The 12918-nt window shown below is 40.8% G+C and overlaps 1 protein-coding gene across 4 annotated transcripts in view; it reads left to right on the top strand.

The window, feature by feature from the left end:
* LOC132207814 (ral guanine nucleotide dissociation stimulator-like 1) overlaps positions 1-661 on the top strand; it is a 47913-nt gene extending 47252 nt beyond the window's left edge. For all 4 annotated transcript variants that reach the window (XM_059643665.1, XM_059643668.1, XM_059643666.1 and 1 more), the window contains one exon: positions 607-661. The gene's annotated coding sequence lies outside the window, so the exon portion shown is untranslated. The remainder of the gene's footprint in view (positions 1-606) is intronic.
* Positions 662-12918: the final 12257 nt, after the last annotated feature.

The following is a 12918-nucleotide window of genomic DNA, read 5'->3' on the forward strand; positions in this document are numbered from 1 at the left end:
GAGTTTTGGAAAATTTTCGATGTTAATTATGCAATATAAATGCAAATTGCTGAATAGAAATCCTAACGTTTGCAGTACCAATATACTGAAGGCCAAATTCAGAGTTCACTGTCCTACCTTACAAAGTGTTGTATACAGTTTTCTATCAATTATCAATGGTGTTACTTTGTTTTACGTTTTATTTTTAATAAACTGCAGCTTTCAGGATGAAATTACATACACATTAGCATGTGGCCAGGTTGGGGGAAATTTTCCACCCTGTGGGTATTCAAATCCACATTTTGCCTTTCATGAGATTGAAGTTGATAGCAGGTTGAACAAACACTGCAAAAAGCCCAGATTCTTGTGCCATTGGAATATGCAAACATTGTAACCTATTCATATACTCCCTAACTATTAGACAATGTAACGGTGTTCAATACTAGTAATGCGAGCTCTTGGTATGAGTGTGCCACTATTAATTTCTCACAGGTCAAATGTGGCGCGCATCAAACTCCTGGTACTCTCATCATCAATATACCTTCATTCTAGTTTAATTTTTTTAAACAGTTTCTCTAGAATGCAATGACATTTTCATGTTTGTTGTGTCCCCTTTCCCTTGTGCAGCCTGTTTTCAAAGAGAGGTGTTAAAATACACAACACTCAAACTAAAAGCTCTGAGCAGCGAGCATCCCTTCAGAATGAGGATTCAGACGACAGCATTACCGCAGCCAGCATTTTATCAGATTCCAGCCACTTGGAAATGGAAGAGCCGAGCACTTCGCAAAAAGCGCCGGAAAAGGTGAGACAGTGAGGCACTCATCACGTAAAATATGTTGTTCTTGGAGACTCTGGTTTGTCTAATAATGTCCAGACAGTTTTTTTCTTCTTTCTTTCCTTCCTTTCTTCTGCCTTCCTGCCGTCTTATTATCCTGACTACACTTTGGCAGTCAAGAGGATACAAGGGTACTCAGTGATACCGTCCCAGCCACTGGAGCTGGATGGCTGCCTAGCCAATCTCCTTCGCCTTTCTTTTAAGAGCTATTAGCCGAATAGCCATTTTGATGTTTCAGCCAGACTGAAATCCTTAAAGTGAATGCCGTTCCACCAAGCATCTTCATACCTGGCTGCTGCCAGCAATTTTCCGTCCCAAGTCCCACTTGCCAAAGTTGGGTTACTTGCTTTCAGAACGAAGGCAAGACAGCTGTGCAATTCCCAGCCAAATTCAACCTTTGTGCTGGTTACTGAAGCATTTGATTCCAGAAAAGGTGTTATTCGCTCACGAAGTGAGAGCTGATTTTATTTGTTTTTTTTGAGTTGTGCTGTTGGCTTTGTTTTGCTTAGATATTTTATATGATTTTATACTAATAGCCAAAATATTTCATCTTTAATTTTTCACAGCATGTTTAATTTCTACACAGTAAATTTTAGTGCATGGGGTACATCTGTCGCAGCTTGAAGCGCACTGCCCACAAAAACAGTATTTAGAGTATGTTGGATAGGTCTTGATCCAGCAATTGCAACAAAGTAATGCAGCTCTCTGCATGGAGTCCTCGTGACTGCACGTTTTCTTTTTCTTCAATATTTGGGCTTTGAGCTGTTGATTAGTGCGTTCTGTGCTGAAGACCATTGTATCTTGGGAGATTATCAAAGTTGTGTTATGGTTATTGTTTACAGAATATGTCTAGGACTTGTCCCAGGGATATTTTCATAATGTATTCCCCTAAGAATTGGGCTAAGTATTATTAGGTCACATTTAGGTGTTTTGGAGTGGTATTTCTTTGTTTCAAAATACCCTCTTCCTTTTTATGGATTCTCCTGTTTAGTGTTGTGACTCCCTGTATGTTAATCATAAACTGAGAGCTGCAGTGACTTGGATGATTTCATTCTGGTTTCTTTAGTTCTCTGCTGTATGTGGTTTGCTGCTGCTGTCTGTCTTTCTTTCTGCCAGTGGTGCTGTGCCGCACACATTCTGACCTGCACAATGCACTGGTTGGCCCATTCGCAGTCACCTGCAATTCATAAATGTGTTTTAACTTCAAACAGTATAGTTGTATTCAAGATTTCTGTGCGTAGCAGGGTGAAGTGGGCAAATAAATATTTATGTAAGCATGTTCACATACTGAGTGCAAACTGAAACCCCAAAGGTTTATCTGACAAACTTAGAATTGAAGCACCAGTTTACATGGTCAAGTGAAATGACCACAATGTTATTATGCTGAAGGAAACTAATTAGTAATTTATGGGCATGCTAAGTACTGAATTGTTGATGTTGACTGAACAGCTAGTAAACACAAGCGGGAGTATAATTCCTCAGAAGTGATCTTTACTGGTAGAGGAAAGAACTGCAAGTTAAATATTTCACAAGACAGCAACGACCAAGAATTCATGTACAACATAATGTTCTTGCAATTAAGCTGTCCTGAGCAGAATGCCTTCACCTTTATGGGCAGCAGGACAGCATATTTTGTGTAATAATAAATATAACTGGAAAGGGGGAAGTATCTAATATGCAACAATTGACAAACGTTTTCTTAAACAAAATAATTATTCCACAGCCATTAAGATCCGTGGATACTGCCTCCTCTGGAGGTTTATCCAACAGTGGTGCATCAGCAAAATCAAATTATGACAAAGCCAAGTCTCGTAGGCGTGCAGGTTTGGGCAGCTGCTGGTGTGCAACACGTCGGAGGGACAACCGCCAGAATGAGAAAAGCTGCCTCATCCGAGTCAGATTAGAGGAGGACAGAGCACAAGAATTCAAAACTATTTTGGTAAGTCCCTGGACTGGTTGCTCTCGTCATGCTCGGTCCAAATAATTGCCATTGCTCCCTGCCAGTATCGCAAGAGGAATTTTTATCCCAATTATTTGTTGCGATGCAGTCATATTCAGTGTGTATTTTCCACATTGCTGAAGCCTTTTTTGCTCTATGAGAGTGCTTTGACCATCATTTTGATCCTGTTTTGTAATGCAGTAGCAATGTTTAGGTTTTAGGCCTGAACACATTTTCCTTGCATTTCTCCTTTAAGTGTACATGGCAAGGTGCAGCGCTCTGTTGCCCCATTTTGGGGACTGGCTGATAACTATTGAAGAGGAAATATCACAAATTAACACGCACCATTAACTGTACAATAAATCAGCAAGGAGGTACCAGATCTTCAGTTAGCTGACCACAGGCACTTTGGTCCATCTGTAAGCCAATCGAGTAATACTAACAGAGATATTGAATATTTCTTTCCTGGCTTTGGCTCATGTGAAATTTAAAAGGCTGGTGCATGGAAGAAAGCACATCAAAAATGGGTTGGAGAAGAACATAGAACATTACAGCACAGTACAGGCACTTCGGCCTTCGATGTTGTGCCGACCTGTCATACCAATCTGAAGCCAATCTAACCTACACTATTCCATGTACGTCCATATGCTTGTCCAATGACGACTTAAATGTACCTAAAGTTGGTGAATCTACTACCGTTGCAGGCAAAGCGTTCCAATAGCAAGAGTGCAATCCAAAACAGAATAATTGCCTATTGGCTAGTTCAGGGAAGTCGAAGGAATATTGGCCAAATTAGAAGGCACATAGGTTGTTTTGTTTGATCATGCATTTTCCTTGACAGGATCAGTCGTACTCTGATTGTGCCTCCACAGAGGTCAGTGTGATGTGTGGAAATTGCTTCTAGTGTTTAAATATTGTTAACAAACAGCGCCTCTTTACTCTGGTGAAGAGAACATTTGTTAGCTTGTCAGTGAGTTGGAGATGGGGCAGAACCAGCCTAAGATCTGAGGCAGAATTTGGATAAGCAAATGGCAAACAGCTTGTTTAGATTGAACATCTATGAAACACAGAAAACAAAATTCTCAACCAAAATGACGAAAATGTCTCCTGATGAATGTGCAACAAATTGTTGCCAACTAATACAGTCATGAGAGGCCAACTAGAAAATCGTGGAATGTTATCACAAAGCAAAACAAAAACTTGAGTTATTGTGTCTGTGTTAAATCTCAGTGAGAAGTAGCCTAATTCGCCACCCATCTCCCCCACCACAACCACCATTGCCCTTTTTAGCCCTGCCCTGCAAATTTTGCTCCATGCAATTATTCAGTTGTCTTTAGAAAGTTATTTAATCTGCTTTAACCACCTATTCGTACATTGCGGTTTGGAAAAAGCAGGATTCTTTTTTGTTTTTGCTTTTTCTCCCCACCAATGACCTTAGATTTTGACCTTGGTACATAGTGTCAGAAGGACCAGTAAACAGTTTCCCTCATTTACTTTAGTTAGCCTGAGCAAATGACTGTTCTTCATGATTCTATGTTCTAATCCTTACCCAATTTTGAGTCTATACCGCCACTGCCCATTTCATTCCACAGGCTTCAATTTTGCTTGCACACTTGTGTGGCACTTCTTCGAACATAATTTAGAAAATCCAATTTATCACCAATGAATCACTAAAATTAGTGATTAATCATTTAAAGTCTGAGCATACAGAGTGGAAAAGGTATTGGTTATTCAAAAAAGATCACTTTTGGGGATGTTAGTTAATGTAAAATAACAAGGTGTCGAGCTGGATGAACAGAGCAGGCCAAGCAGCATCAGAGGAGCAGGAAGGCTGACGTTTCGGGCCTAGACCCTTCCTTAGAAAGATAATGTAGTTCATCTAATCTCTAGTTGTGTAATATTTGACTCTACCACTTATAGAATTGTCGAGACGTACCGAACAAAATATCCCCCCAAACCTTTCCTATTTATGTACTTATTCAAATGTCTTTTAAACATTGTAATTGTGTCTACATCTGCCACTTGCTCAGGAATTTAATTCCACTACATTTTTTGGATTTTTCAGATTTGCTATCCATTAATATATTTAATATGATCTTTGCTTTTGACTGGGTGGCAAAAGTAGTTTTTTTAGCCATGAACTATAGCAAAATTAAAGTAGAATTAAGTGTGAGTTTACTCAACCAGAAAACATTGCAGTTCTCCAGAAGAAACAGAAAATTTACTGGTGCATTTCATCTTCCAGGTCATTGCTCAAACTTGAGCTGAGAAAAGCATTCTCCAAATATAACAGAGAATTAAACAAAAGCAGACAATTGCCCAAAAAACTGGTCTTCTCAATATCCTGCCTATCAAATATTATTCCTGTACAGTCACATTATGATTAAATATTTGCACTGTCTTCAAATCACAAATTGCTAACTGTTTCAAACTGTTAAAGCAATTTTATGAATAATTTATATGAATAAGCATAACATTAGGAAATGTCAGACTTCACAAACAACATTGAGCCATTTGCTGTAATGACAATAAATGTTAAAAGCAGGCAAATTGTATGGGGGTAACAAAGTGGGAAGCTGGATGAACACAGCAGGCCAAGCAGCAGAGCATCTCAGGAGCACACAGTCTGGCCTTTCAGGCCTAGACCCTTTTCTGATGAAGGGTCTAGGCCTGAAACATCAGCTTTTGTGCTCCAAAGATGCTTCTTGACCTGCTGTGTTCATCCAGCTCCACACTTTGTTATCTTGGATTCTCCAGCATCTGCAGTTCCCATTATCTCTGATACAATTTTAACCTCATTGTGAAGCCTCTTCCAGGGATACCTAACCTGAAGAAGTTACCCTCCTCTCTCCGGAAAAACCTCAGTGGATCTTTCTCCCACTGCAACTCTCTTGTAATCTCTTCAGCCTTGAAACAAAGCTTTTCTGTTGATGGATCTGTGCCCGAAACATCAGCTTTTGTGCTCCTGAGATGCTGCTTGGCCTGCTGTGTTCATCCAGCTCCACATTTTGTTATCTTGGACTCTCCAGCATCTGCAGTTCCCATTATGTCAAATGGTATGGGGGTTTTGGGTGGGAGGGGATGGAAGTGGATTATTTAAATTATGAATTTCGTCATTAGTTACTTGTTTCAAACTGTGTGTATAGGTAAACTTGATCACTGGGCTCTGTTTCCATTCAAATTCCAACCTTTACTGTTCACAGTAACTGTGTTATGGAGCATCGAATGCAGATTTTACAATAACTGTCCTACCAGATATTATTTCATTAATGTAACTTTTACAGCTTACAGTGTAATGTCCCAATTAGTTTTCTGGGTGAAAGCAGCAATATTTATAAGCCCTTTGGAAATTGAGGCATTATATATTTCATTTGGTGTGTGTGTCTAATGCATTAATGAAAAGTGAATGTTGTTTTAATTAGGTGACTAATCAAGATCGTGTATCTGAAGTTCTCAACAAAGCCATCACCGCGCTCAAATTTGAACCCGAGCGTCCTCAGCAATTTGCTCTAGCACAGATCATTGAATCAAATAAAGGTGAGCAGTGGAAATTGCTTCAATTTAAGTTAAATCTATTTCTGAACAGCATAACAACTGCAAGGGAATTGATATTTTCTTTTGATTTCACCAAAAAGCTGCAGATATCTAAATTTGTATCATTGAACATACCCAAGCATGTTCAGCAGGATTCAACTCTGAGGAATGTAAAGCCAATAAACAACTAATACCTGCACCTAATAAAAGCAAATTATTTCATCAGATTGCCCTAAAGCCAAATCAGAACAAAGAACCACAAATGCTGGAAATCAGAAACTGCTGGAAAAGAACAGCAGCAGTAGCAGCACTTGTAGAGAGAAGTCAGGGGTAGTGTTTAGAGTCCAGTAGCCCTTTTGTAAAACTACCTAAAGCCATATTGAGTGAAGGATGTACATCGGGATTTGGGTGTGGCATTAAATCCTGAATTATTCGCATTGTTAGCACATTGTTCTGCTTTGTTCATTCTTATTTTAACTGGTTATTCCAAAATAAATGTTTCCTGTTGCTGAAATTAATCTGTTCTTCCCCTCTTTTTGGCCCGTGGCTGAGAGACCAGAAACATGGTTGGGGTCACTGCTGTCAAGTTGCAAATCTGTCGCAACCCTCCCCCAACCATTTCCTGGTGAAAAGTAGAAACGAGGTCTCATGGGTTTAATTCTGCTGTGGTGTAAAACTTGCCATCCAGGCTGTGTTAAGCAGAATGCCTTATGAAAATGAAAGGTCCCAATGCCTTTGCAGCATGCTATCCCTGTCAGATTTCACAGAAAAGAAAAATCAGTTCCCTGGACGTAAGTCTCACTGACAAAGCTGGAATTTATTCTGCATCCATCATAGCCCTCAGAAAATGGCCATTCACTGGATCACTAACTCGTGTTTGATTTAGGTGCCCTCAGTGGTGTTAGTTTCATGATTCCAACACAATGCTGAAGGAGAGGATAGCTTTTCTCAGTGTTTTCGCATTGATCACACTGCACCTTTTTGTGTTTGATGCTGGTATCAGCAGAAGTGACCATGTAGCTGCTGGGTCATTCGTGAATCAATTGGGGTTTTGCGTTGTTCTGTAGTAAGGAAAATCTGACATCTTTACCTGGGCTACTGTATGCTGACTCTTCACAGCCTCATATGTGGCCTAATAAAGCCACTCAATTGTACAAACTGTCATGAAGAAGGCATGTGCCATCGGACAGTGAGAGGTTTGAAATGGATTTTAGTCTTGACCAACAATGCTCATCCTGAGAATGGGTCTCAGATATAATGGTTTTCAGTTATTGAGTTTACCTAATTTGGTATAACTCCAAGATTTTCTCTTGTGTTTTGTAATACGTTCTGAATCCTTGCAGTACATTTGTTCTGTTCCTCCCAGCCATTGATATTTCCGTATCCAGGAAGCAGTTGGACCTGTGCACAATTAATATGATGAAAACACGTGTGAATAATAATGTGCTTTCCCTCTGCTTTTTCAGTGCTCATACTTCCGGCCGATGCCATCCTGTATTATGCAATGAACAAGAAAGTGAATCATGACTTCATCCTGAGATTCACTGAAAGAAGATCTTCATGTCTATGCAAGTTTTAGCTGTAAGGAACATAATGTTTCATGGGACTCTGTTGGATCTAAAATCTCTGCTCAGTACCAAAAACCCTGCAATATATGAATAAATTACTTTGGCAGTGTTCTACTTTAAATTATTGGACAATTTGGAGAGAGTGACTTGACTTCAGACAATTGCTTAACATTAACTTTTGAGTCCAGTGCTTGTTTGTCCTTTTCAAACATCTTGCACATCAGCTATTTTTTCTGGAATGCTGGAGAATTGAACCCTGCCACCGGTCTTCTATGAACATCACAGTCATGTATCAATTGGTTGGATGAGAAAAAGAATCGTTTACGTATCAATCTTGTTGACCAATTGTGATTGAATTTGCTTGGGTTCCTCAATGGTTGTTTGGTTAAAAAGCAAACCAGCCATTTGTTCAGCCAATGGCAGGATGATGAATACTTCAACTGAAGTGTTTGGTTTGGCCTTTAAACTCTTCAGCACTCCATTCCTGCCTTCAATATTTTTATTTCTCCAGTGGTTTAAACTAATTTGGACAGAATGCCATTGACATGCCTTCAACAAAGGGTAACTACCAGAAATAATAGAGTTGTTTATTACTGCCAGTCATATTGCACTTGTTTGAGACCTTAACTGTTTTTACTTAATGTTCAATTTTACAACAATTTAACATAAAATTATTGTGTCATAGTGGGACATATGAGTGAGACTGTGTGAGTGAGAGTCAGAGTAAGCGATGTGTGAGTGAGACTGTGAGTGTGTGTAAGAGTGAGACTGTGAAGTTAGAGTAAGACTGTACGTGTGAGTGAGACTGAATGACAGTCAGTGTGAGACTGTGTGAGTGATACTGAGAGTTTCTGTGTGAGTGGGTGTGAGAGAGTGGGACTGTATGAAGTCAGAGTGAGACTGTGAGTGAGAGCATGTGTGCGAGTGAGACTGTGAGAGAGAGAGTCAGAGTTAGATTGAGAGAGAGAGAGAGAGACTAGGGATTTGTATGTGAATGAAACCGTGCATTTGTGAGAGTGAGACCATATGTGTGACTAAGAACATGTGTGAGTGAGAGAGTCTGAGTGGGACTGTGTGTGAGTGGGTCTGTGGGTGAGTGAGTGAGTCTGTGTGTCAGTGAGTCAGAGTGAGACTGAGAGAGAGAGAGTAGGAATTTGTATGTGAATGAGACCATGCATTTGTGAGAGTGAAAACATGTGTGTGACTAAGAACATGTGTGTGAGTGAAAGAGTCTGAGTGGGCCCGTGTGTGAGTGGGCCCGTGTGTGAGTGGGCCCGTGTGTGAGTGAGTCAGAGTGAGACTGAGAGAGAAAGAGTAGGAATTTGTATGTGAATGAGACCGTGCATTTGTGAGAGTGAGGCCATGTGTGTGAATAAGAATGTGTGTGTGAGAGAGTCTGAGAGAGACTGTGTGTGAGTGAGACTGTGTTAGTGAGACTGCGAGTGATCCGATGTGAGTGTGACTGTGAGTGAGAGTTTGAGTGACACAGTGAGATTAATTGAGAATGTATGATTGAGTGTGAGACTGAATATTAGTCAGACTGAATAAGATTGTGTGAGAATGTATGAGTGAGAGAGCATGTGTAATTGAGTGAGTTTGAACAAGACCATGTGTGATTGAGACTGTGAACTCAGAGTGAGATTGTGTATGAGTGAGACTGTGTGAGTGTGAGAGGCAAGGTGTGTGAGAGTGAAATCGTGGGAAGTCAGAGTGATACTGTGTGTTTGAACCTCCAAGTAAGACCGTGTGAGGGTGAGACTGTGTGCGAGTGAGTCTATGTACGGGTGAGACTGCATGCGAGTGAGACAGCGTTATGAGTGAGACTGTGTGTGTGAGACTATGTACGGGTGAGACTGCGTGCGAGTGAGACTGTGCGCAGGTGAGACTCTGTGTGAGTGAGTCTCTGTGTGGGTGAGACTGTGCACTCAAATGAGACTGGCTAAGAGTGTCAGAGACAGCCTGTGTGAGTGAGACTGAGTTGGTGCGTGAGAGTCAAAATTGGGCATGTGTGTTATTGAGCCTGAGTTTGTGCATGTGACACAATGTGAGTGTCTGTGTGGGAGGGAGTCAAATTACATGTGTGAGACTGTGTGAAGTGAGAATGAGACTGTATGTGTGAGACTGAGACCATGTGTGTGAGTGAAAAAGTCAGAGTGAGACTGTGTATGCGTGTGACTGAAGCTGCAAAGTCAGCGTGATACTGTATGAGTGAGAGCGTGTGAGATTAGATTGGATTCCCTACAGTGTGGAAACAGGACCTTTGACCCCACAAGTCCACACTGCCCCTTGAAGCATCCCACCCAGACCCATCCCCCTACAACCCACACACTCCCAAACACTACGGGCAATTTAGCGTGGCCGATCCACCTCACCTGCACATCTTTGGACTGTGGGAGGAAACCGGAGCACCCAGAGGAAACCCACGCAGACACGGGAAGAATGTACAAACTCCACACAGACACTCACCGGAGGCTGGAATCGAACCCGGGTCCCTGGCGCTGTGAGGCTGCAGTGCTAAACACTGAGACACCATGCCACCCTTGAGATTGTGCTTGTGATACTGTGTGAGACTGAGTGTGAATGAGACTGTTTGAGAGTGTGAGGGAAGGGAGTCAGTCCATGTGTGTGAATGAGTCCATACTTGTGAGTGAAACTGAGTGTGAGTGAGGCTGCGTGAAGTGTGAGTCAGACTGACTGAGTGTGTGTGTGAGCGACTATAACAGGCTGAGTGAGAAATTGTGTGTGTAAGTGTGAGACTGCGAATGAAACTGTCAGAGTGTAAGAGTGAGGGAGTGTGTGTATGAGAGGATATATGAGAGTAAAGTGCAAGCCATCTCAGGGGAAAAAAAAACTAACAAACTAACCATTTATCCAGACCATTAGGTGGGATGATGAGTACTTCAGCTGGTTTGTTTGGCTCGGCCTTTAAAGTCTCCAGCCAACCTTTTGTTTCCAGAGGCTTTAACTAATTCTGCATTAAAAACCCATTGATGTTTTTTAACTCACTGCAACTGCAAGAAATAACAGCACTGTTTATTATTGCCAGTGGTATTGCACTTGTTTGAGACTTTAATTAATGCTCAGCTTTATAATGAATTTATTTTGAATGGTTATATTGTGAGATGTGCGTGCGTGTGTAAGAGAATATATATTTGTAAAGTGCAAACCATTTTGGGGATAAAAGGTATTTAAAAGATGTACAGGGGACCAGATCACCTCAGACATGAATACTGTAAGACACTTGTTGTTCCTAGTTTATCTGCTCATGTTCCATTACTCAGACCTGTCATTGTTTCAAGTGGGTCTCATTGGTTAACAGCCAATTTGAAACTCATTCATTGACCTTTTCATCTTCATGCAATCACATCTCACGTGCAGGACAGCGTTGGTTATGTATATTCACTTTTCAAATGGATCCAAAACAAAAATCCATTCAAAGTAGCAAAATATCAGGAATTTTTAACAGTATTTGAGTCTCTGTCAAATTCACATTTGCACGATGTATAAATTAACACCAGGAACAACAAGCACTTTAACATTTCTGGTATTCCTTTCTTCCACAGGCAATGTTCGAGCCTCCTTCCCAATGTGAATCAATGAGCTCTGGTGAGGAAGGGCTTTAGAGAGCTCACCGCCCTGATTTTTGAGAGGTCATATGTATTTTATTTCCTTCTCCTCCTGTAAATCGCTTGGTGCTCGACATAGGATTCACTAATTAGACATTTACACATAACCACTTTAAAATTAAAATGGTTCACCATCGAGGCTATGCCAACAATACCAGCCACAGGTAGAAGAGAAAATCATCTGAGTTCTTTGTCTAAGTTTGTTTCTAAAAATAGTGTTCAGTAAATGTTTTCAATGTTCTTACATTTGTTTTAAATTAAAAAACTTAAATTGCAATCTTTTGTTTCATTCTTTTGAAGTAGAAGACAAATTCTAGGCTGAGGGAGTATACTTCATCTCTAATTAGTGCTGCTTCACTAAATATAACCTCCTATCAGCAATTTGTGTTGAGAGCTCACCTCCACGAACCATGTATCTGGGGCAATTGATAGTCATAATCCTAGAGAGCAAGGCAGGTACCTTGGCATCACACAGGAAATCTCTATTGGGGGGGCAGCTGATGGACAAACTGGTTGAACAAATAATGGCTCTGCCAGGATTGGAACAGTTTGTTTGCAATACGTGGGAAAGGTGCCTCCATTAAAAATGGCCTCTGACATCCGTCTACTCACTTGCATCACTGACCCCATGCCATTTGTAAAATGCAAGCCTCAGTGCAAAGGCCACATTGGTCTTGATGCACTTTCAAAGAATTTCTGTGCAAGACTGTTGAATAATGGTGTTTGCAGTGACTGTCACATCAGCGCTGTGGGGCAACTCGTGCTGGCACAAGCATTGGTGGGACAGATAAAAGAGTTAGCTCCAGGAATAGTGGCTGTACTGTTGTAGTTTTCCTCATCTTTGGATTCTGGGGAAGTATCTGGAAAACTGCCAATGTGACACCCCTATTCAAAAAGAGAGGGAGGCAAAAGGCAGGTAACTTTAGGCCAAACATTTAATGTTGAAAAGGTGTTGGGATCAATCATTAAGGAAATAATAACAGTGCATTTGGAAAGCAATAATCTAATTAAACAGAGTCATCATGACTCCATGAAAGAGAAATCATGTCTGACTATTAGTTTTTTGAAGAATGCTGAACCAGAGCAGTTAGGGGGGAACCAGTACATGTGTTATATTTGGAATTCGAGCAGGCGTTCATCAAGGTACCTCACAAAAGGTTAAGCCTTACAGTAAAAACCATGGTGTTGGAGGTGATAAGTTGACATGGATGGAGAATTGGCTAACAGCCAGGAAGCAGTGAGCAGGGATTAGAGGTTCTTTTCCAACTTGGTGACCTGCGACCAGTGGAGTTTCACAGGGATCAGTACTGGGACGGCAACTGTTTACAACAAATATAAATAACTTGGGGTAATGAAGTGTAAGTACCTGGGCCGAATTTGCAGAAAATGTAAAAAAAAAAGTAGAAAAGTGGGTTGTGAGAGATGTACACACATTTC

Source organism: Stegostoma tigrinum, unplaced genomic scaffold (genome assembly GCF_030684315.1).
Source record: "Stegostoma tigrinum isolate sSteTig4 unplaced genomic scaffold, sSteTig4.hap1 scaffold_166, whole genome shotgun sequence".
Taxonomy (NCBI): Eukaryota; Metazoa; Chordata; class Chondrichthyes; order Orectolobiformes; family Stegostomatidae; genus Stegostoma; species Stegostoma tigrinum.